The following is an 8,509-nucleotide window of genomic DNA, read 5'->3' as shown; positions in this document are numbered from 1 at the left end:
GGTATTGAAGTTAACATTGATGTCTGTGGGAAATATATAATTTCTTTGATTATAAGAATCTGAATCTTAATTTGAGTTTCCAGAAAATTTTGCAGTAGAAAGCTGCATTATATGATTCTAATACAAATATCAAAAAGAAATCTAAAATTCCCCGTAGGGAAAAGGAGAAAACCATTTTTTCTAGTATTCAGGGGAGATAACTCATGAAAAAAACACAATTATCAGAGGAGGTAATCTAAAGGAAATTTTCGAGAACTTCTGTCACTATAAAACTTGTCAATATGCACCTTATTTCTATCGTTTGACATTTTCAAAGCTTACATTATAAAGTTGTCTGTACGTTTTTCGTAAAATTTAGGCCTATTACGTGATTCTTAAGATTTATTCAGTTTCATAAATTATTTCTAAATTGTAACTTCCGAGACCTGTGCACTATATCTTAAATACCCCAAACTAAGTTGACAAATGTATCGACAGAAAATAGCGGGTTTAGCTTAAACTAATCAAAATATATCTATTTTAATATAAAAATCAATCAAACAGGTTTTAACACTTTCTAATGCAATTTATCCATGATATTTAAGAAATGCCATGTTTGAAATTGTCTGTCAAAATATATCTGGATTATGTCCATATGTTTGCATATTTCATAAGCCAAACTGACCAAAAGATGATTGCATATGTGTCGTGTTAATCAATTCATGTAAATGTTTAATACATCTTGGTACATCGGTGGATGAACTTAAGCAACAAAAAAATTAAGTTATGAAATATCAATTCAACATCTGTCTTTGCTAGCGATCAAATGCACTTGGCTCTGATGCAAATAATACTTTTAAAATGTCGCATACAACTTTTATACTGCACTATGTAGAAATCCAATAATTATAAAAATTAAGCCTGCAAATCCTGAAATAAGACACATACTCAATTAACTAATTAACTATCTTAATTAAATAATCAATTCTAAATTGCAAAACTAACCATATAAAGCCCGCTTCATCGCTAATTCAAGCTCTTTGTACCACTACAAATATTTCAAAACTATTTACATCATGTCTAAATACTGTGAAAGCCACACTTGAAAAAATACTGCGATAAAGTATACGGAAATTCTTATAAACACTTATTGTGGTCGATTAAAATTTCTGGTTAAATCCTGGATGAGTTTAAAATGTATAATTACAAAGAATCTACAGATAGTTTAATAACATTTTATTGCAACTATTACAAACTTGAATGAAAACAACACATATGTATACATATATATAGTGCAAATGGGTCGGGCTACAAGTTTTAACAACACTAGCGGCAGCCCTCCCCAATGCGTCACAATTTCACATATATATCTGTTCCGATACTTGTCTTGCAATTTTTGTATTGTAGATATATTACAGCGTAAACAAGAGGGCCATGATGGCCCTACATTGCTCAACTGTTATCATTGCACTTGAGGACAAGAAGGTCCTCAGAAAAAATATCTAAGTCCAACAGACAGTAACAACAAAGGGAAGAAATTTAACCAAAAAGAAAAACAAATTCTTACAACGTACAGATATGTCAAAACACACCTAAAAATTGGAGGTACCATCCATGCTGTGCCACAGAAAAGTGGTATCGGGTTTTCCCTACGGCCAATAATAAAAAAATTACTAAATATAAGCTATTTGTAGTAACGTAAAAGGAAAGTAATTAAAAAAAATAAATTGTAAGTGAACAAAAGAAGGATCTGCCAAATAAATCTGTTGACATAAAAAATTAATGAAATTTCAGATCAGTATCTTCATTAGTTACGGAGAATTACCCATTTTAATTTGAAATAAAGGGAGGTAATTTGACATAAAATCAGTCCATAGTTATCTACCCTGATTGAATCAGTCCAACTAATGACAATAATGAAATTTCAAATAAGTACTATAAGTACTTACTGATATAAATCCATTTTGATTACAATCAGGGGAGGTAATCAGATATAAAATAACTCTGAACCTATGCTTGGATCTGATTTGTCATGGAATCCAAGAATTATTGTTGTTGAAGTTATTTTGGAAGTTTGTATAAAAAAAAAACATAAATGAATTCTCTATATGGCTGCAAAAGCCAAAATAGCCAATTTTGGACCTTTAAGGGGCCATAACACTGGAACCATGAAGAAATTTAGCCAGTTCAAGAAAGGAACCAATATCTTGTGGTGATACAAGTTGTGTGCAAGTTTGGTTAAAATCGAATCATAAATGATGCTGCTATTGTGCAAACAAGGTCAAAATAGCTAATTTTAGCCCTTTCAGGGGCCATAACTCTGGAACCCATTATGGGATCTGGTCGGTTCAACTAAAAAAACAAGATCTTATGGTGACACAAAAAACAAAGACAAATATCAAACAGGGAATGCCACGTACCAAAATCGCAGCCTCCCCAAAACGAAACCTACAGCACGCAGACGTGCACACCACACACATACACATACACACACACAAAGTTAACACACGAAGACAAAACGAACAAACAAAGGAACACACACACAAACACAAAGCCTACACAAGAGGACAAAACGAACAAACAAAGGAACACAGTGGGGCACCGCCTTGGAACGGTCAGTGGCAAAACACCACTGGGGAGCAAGTTTTGTGCAAGTTTGATTAAATTCAAATCATAAATGAAGCTGCTATTGTGCAGACAAGGTCAAAATAATTAATTCTGGCCCTTTCAGGAGCTATAACTCTGGAACCCATAATGGAATCTCGCCAGTTCAAGAAAGGAACCAAGATCTTATGATGATACAAGTTGTTCGCAAGTTTGGTTAAAATCAAATCATAAATGAAGCTGCTATTGTGCAGACAAGGTCAAAATAGCTAATTTTGGCTCTTTTAGGGACCATAACTCTGGAACCCATGATGGGATTTGGCCAGTTCAAGAAAGAAACCGAGATCTTATGGTGATACAAGTTGTGTGCAAGTTTGGTTAAAATAAAATCATAAATGAAACCACTATAATGCAGACAAGAAATTGTTGACGGACGCACGGAAGCACGCACGGGCGGACTGACGACAGACGAAGGGTGATCACAAAAGCTTACCTTGTAACTATGTGACAGGTGAGCTAAAAATGCATAACTACGTTATGACAAGAATAAATAATTTTGAAAGTGAGAATAAAAAAAAAAGAAAACAAGAAAAAGAGGATATGATTGTCTTTTGTCAAATGCCCCCTTAATACAGCCGAACCCTGGTTTAAGCTTTTGATGGTGACAGTGTTCAATACTCGAGACGATAATGATAATCTTAAGGTACATTCGTACTCTTTTAACGACATAAACTGGTTTACGGTAAACACGTGTACATGTAACTTCCTTGTTTTCTTGTTCGGATTACATTAATTAAATTCGAAAGATTTTTTAAGGTAAGCGGGAAATTTTCAGTTAATTTATTTATATACAAGCTCAAGTCATCTGATTTTGACTTTCAGGACATAGAAAAGTGCCGTCAAGCTAAATATACATCAAAAATGATAACTTTCATATTCATGGTTATTTTTAGATATGTGTACTAAAAATGTATATTTATTTAAAGTAGACCTTGTATCTATTTTTATAAATAATCTAGTGCTGTGAAAAGATAAACATAAGTAGCTTACTCTTTTACTCTTTTTGTTATGATAAATGAAAAGTTAGAATTATGGGCATGGGTCTGTTGTAAACATAACGTTACATCAGCAAACATGTAATTTTTGTAATTTGTTAACAAGGATAGCGAAGAAATTGAGTTTGTAATTTATCAGCTGATAGCTGCAAGTTAGCCAGGTAGCTCAGATGGAAGAGCAGCCTAGACTTTGTCACAGCAAAGTTATAGGAAGATCTCTAATTGCTTTTAGAATTTAAATCTTTCGGTGTGTTTGATAAATGTTTGGGTCTCTTTAAAAATGAATTCGTTTTCAGCATCAGTTAATTGTTCGTTTCCAAACAATAGTTTATCTGTGCTCAAAGGATGAAAGATTCTAGTTGCTAAGAATAAATTACGCCTCTGTAATGTTAATTGTTTACACTTGAACAAAAAATGTTCAGCGTCTTCAACACCACAACCGCAGTCACATGTAGGGTTTTGTATTAAGTGATTTTTAAACAAGCCTGCATTTAAATTGCTGCATAGGTTTCTGATTCGAGCATGGCAAACTGAAGAGATTCTTTCACCACTTAAAATATTTTGGTACATCCGATGATTTAAAATGGTCCCTTAATGATGGTTTGAAATTTGAAAGTGTAGGTGAAGCTCTAGTATTTTGGTCTAGTTCATTCCATAGTTTAATAGAAGAGGGTATCATTGATTTGGAGCAAATTGCTGTTTGTCTTTGAATTGATGAAAAATTGTTTCTCAGGTTATAAGGATTAGTTTCATTAACCATAGGCGGAAATAAGTCAGAGAGATATAATGGTAATAGACCATGTTTTTGTTTGTATACTAATATGAATTTTTGCATTTTACGTCTGTCTGAAAGAGACACCCAGCCAATTTCATTTAATAATCTATTGATTGAAACAGAACGTGTAATACCAGTTACTACCCTTGCAGCTTCATATTGCATCTTATTTTTTTAAGGATTCTTTTTCAAAAACAGTGCAGCTATCCCAAACCACGGATAGGTCTTAGATAGGAAATATATATTTGACTAGGTGTAGCACGTATTAATTTGAATTTTAACATTTGCATTGAGTCTAGGACTTTCGATGCTAAAGACGTTATGTTAGAAATATGTTCATGCCAAGAGCCAACATTACTTAACGTTACCCCTAGTTGCTTATGGTGCTGGACTATTAAAGACTAATTTTGGGAGTGATCTATCAGCCAAGGAAAACGTAACAACATCTGTTTTAGCGGATTAAAATTTACCAACCATTGTTTTGACCTTAAATTTTTTGAAGGTCTGAATTAAGCGTTTATTCAATTGTGTTTGTATCGAAAGATGATACTGCAAGGCTGCTGTCATCTGCAAAAATTAGTGCAGCACTTACTAAAGGATCAGCTATATCATTAACATATATTAGAAATAAGACAGGGCCAAGCACAGAGCCTTGAGAAACGCTGGCATTTATGTATTTTGTTTCATAAAATGAAGATCCTACAAATACTCTTTGCATTTTGTCACTAAAATAATTATCAATCCATTTGTTAAGTTTGCCTATAACACTGTATTGTCTTATTTTTTGTAAAAGACCAGAATGCCATACCCTGTCAAATGCTTTTGATATATCAAAAAAGACAATACAAGTGTTGTTCTTTTTTTCTCATCAAATGCTTTTCAAATTTGATAATATATATCAATTAGTTGATATACAGTTGAATGACCAGGAAGAAAACCTGACTGATATTTGTAAATGAGGTTATTTGAGTGAAAATAAGTGTATAAGTGTTTGAAGATTACTCTTTCCATGATCTTACTAAGACAACTGATTAAAGAAATTGGTCTGTAGTTGGATGGAATGTCTTTGTCACCCTTTTAAACAACGGCATTACATTAGCTGGTTTAAGACTATTTGGATATGAGGTTTCTTGTATTGACCTGTTAAAATAATGCAAAGAGGCTGACATAATGTTTTAGCGGTTTCTTTCAGCATGCGATGGCTTATTTTATCAGATCCACTTGCTTTTTTAATTACTAAGTCGGAGAGAACATCAGAAAATTCTGTGATATTTATATTGTTAATTGAAACAAAATCTGGAAGTTCAGACTGAGAGTCATCAATTGTAGATATTGAAACAAAATAATTGTTTAAGGCATTGGCTATTTCGTCATCAGAAACAGAATAAAAGGAATCTTCATTCTTAAGTGGTGGTATTTTATCGCATTTTGTCGAATTTTCTTTAATAAGCAATTTTACCAGTTTCCAATACTGGAGGATTTCAATTAATTAAATCGTGTAGTGAAAACTCAATGTTATTAAAAATATTTCTTGGGTATGCTTTTTCATATTATTTACTTTATTTTTAACTCGTTTGAAGTTATTCCAATCTGAAATATTATCTGATTGCACAGCCTTTAGTTTAAGTCTATCGCGTTTCCTGGAGAAGATTTACTGCGTTGGCGTCTCCTTTTGTTCGGCATTTGAGATCTGGCGCGAAACGATATTTCCTTTGTTCTTCAATAAAATGTCAATAAAATGTGAAGTTTTACCTTCTATCAATTACTTTTCGTATCCAATCATTGAAAGTCCAACATTGTATTGCTTTATAGCTTTAACATGATTATTCCTATCAAGGAATATGAAACTTATCCAACAAAACACTACATTTTCCTACCAGCTCAGAAAATTACCGACATGTTTACTTGACCTAAAGTTGACAGTCAGTACATACGATGTTTCTACTTTGTATACCACTTTACGACATAATTTAATACAAGAAAAACTAACTGCCCTAACGCAAAAGCCTTTTACAAGGTAGAATGCTACGTTTCTCGCTTGCTATTTTGTTAAAACTTTTTTTACTAGCAGTATTATTAAACATTATACGATGTGGACCTGTGAGGAAGTTTGTAATGCCTTTCCTTTTTATTGAACAAGGTTTACATCATGTTTACGAATGCAGTTTTAAGACAAGTAATTGGAATTGTGCACCCCTTGTCACAGATTTGGTTTTGTATTGTTATGAACTATACTAAATTCCAGTTTTTATCTGGGGACCAAACGCCGCTCTTCATGGAATTACACGCCTCAACACGTGTATCATTGAAGGTTCCATGTTCACCGCCGTTTGACTACATCTGCGGATGTCTCTAAATTGCTTTTTGTACTTTTAGCATGTGTAAATGTTGAGTTTTGCTCAACCCGGGACTAGAGGGCGTGGACGGTAGCATGCATTTCCACTACCGTCCATGAACAGGTTCAATCAAACCGAGCCTGCAACATTTTTGTTTTTGTCGTGTTGATCGACCTGTAGACTAGCCACTAGACTGATAATAACTATATTTCTATATTTTTCCCTTTTTTGACGAATTCAATTTCATAGAGACAAAAGCCAGTCTATTTTAGAGATTTTCACACAGGACTGATGTTGAAATTATCAGTCTAGTACAATCCGAAATGCTCTCAGAGAGATGATTGGCACCTATGGCTATTAGATTACCCGTGGATAATTTGGTACATCATGCTAGTGGTCAAGTGTTACACTGCTGATCATAAATCTGTTTACCTAACTGATTTTTAATGGAGATAACTGAAGAACCATTCTCATCTAGAATAAACCATTCTGCTACTTTTGAAATCTTGATGGGTCATCTTGCAAATGTATTTATTAACAATAACATGTTTATATTATTTAAAGGATTATTCTAATCATTAAAATTCTGAAACTGAAGAATGGATTTTAAAAGTTTCTTACAGCATGTCATTGTCAAAAGCACATTTTAAAAGATATGTTGAGTTCAAGTTTATTCAAACGATAAAGAAACTGCTTGGTAATTATTATGTGGCAAAGAGGAAGATTATGATTGCTACCATATAAAACTTTTCAAAGATGTTAATAAAACCGAGACTTGTTGTCCCATTGGAAAGCCAGCAGATATAGACAAAATTATAAGAAAGCTGTACCAAAATTAAAAGAAACAAATGTCAGCAAAAATGATTTCTATTCAGTGACCAAGCACCGTACTGCAGTCACTGCAGCACCAAACAAAAAAGATTAGTTTTATTGTCTTAACAAAGATTGATAAATAACAAAACTATTGAAGGCCGATGCATATATGGAAGGCTGGTGCACCATTCTTATTGCCAGATATCTAATTTTAATAGCTAAATACAATATTCTTGCTCTCATAATAAATGCGAAAATTTCAAACATCTGATGTCTATAATGCTGAAAGATAATTCTAATTGTCCTTTGATTTTATGAAATAAAGATCTGCATTATGTCTTATGAGTCTGATCTGAAAAATGTTCTACCATGTCATGCCAACATCCGACAATGCATGTTAGTATTGAGCTTTGTATGGAGGGCCTGTGCGCCATGCTAATTGCCGAATGTCAGTTTTAATGCTAAATACCAATAACTTTATGCTAAATTCATATTATTTAATGCTAAATGTTATTTTTTATCAAATTATTTGTCATTTAGCATTTGGAAATTAGCATGTCGCACTGTCCTTCCACAGTATTGTTTTGCTATCGCATTTGACAATTATGACTCAATGTTTAAGATTTAGCATAATTATGGCATTAAATATTTTGCATTTGGCATGTGGCATTTTTCAAATGAAAGGGCGGAGTTATAATGTTAACTTCCTAATGCTATATATTTTATCCGAAATATCAAATGCTTACTTGTATTTAGAGTATTAAACATTTTTGACAATAAAATGAAGTATTTGGTAAACTGAACAAGCCTTCCATGAATAAAACTATACTATTGTCAACTAAAAACACAAAAAAACATTTTGAAACCAAATGTCTCTATTTAACATTATATTTTTCACAAATCAATTAATTTTATTTCAAACATTTGGCTCTGCTAATCTTTACGAA

The sequence above is a fragment of the Mercenaria mercenaria genome, chromosome 8 (assembly GCF_021730395.1).
Source record: "Mercenaria mercenaria strain notata chromosome 8, MADL_Memer_1, whole genome shotgun sequence".
Taxonomy (NCBI): Eukaryota; Metazoa; Mollusca; class Bivalvia; order Venerida; family Veneridae; genus Mercenaria; species Mercenaria mercenaria.
The sequence above is the reverse complement of the archived record's forward strand: the minus strand, read 5'-3'. Positions refer to the sequence as shown.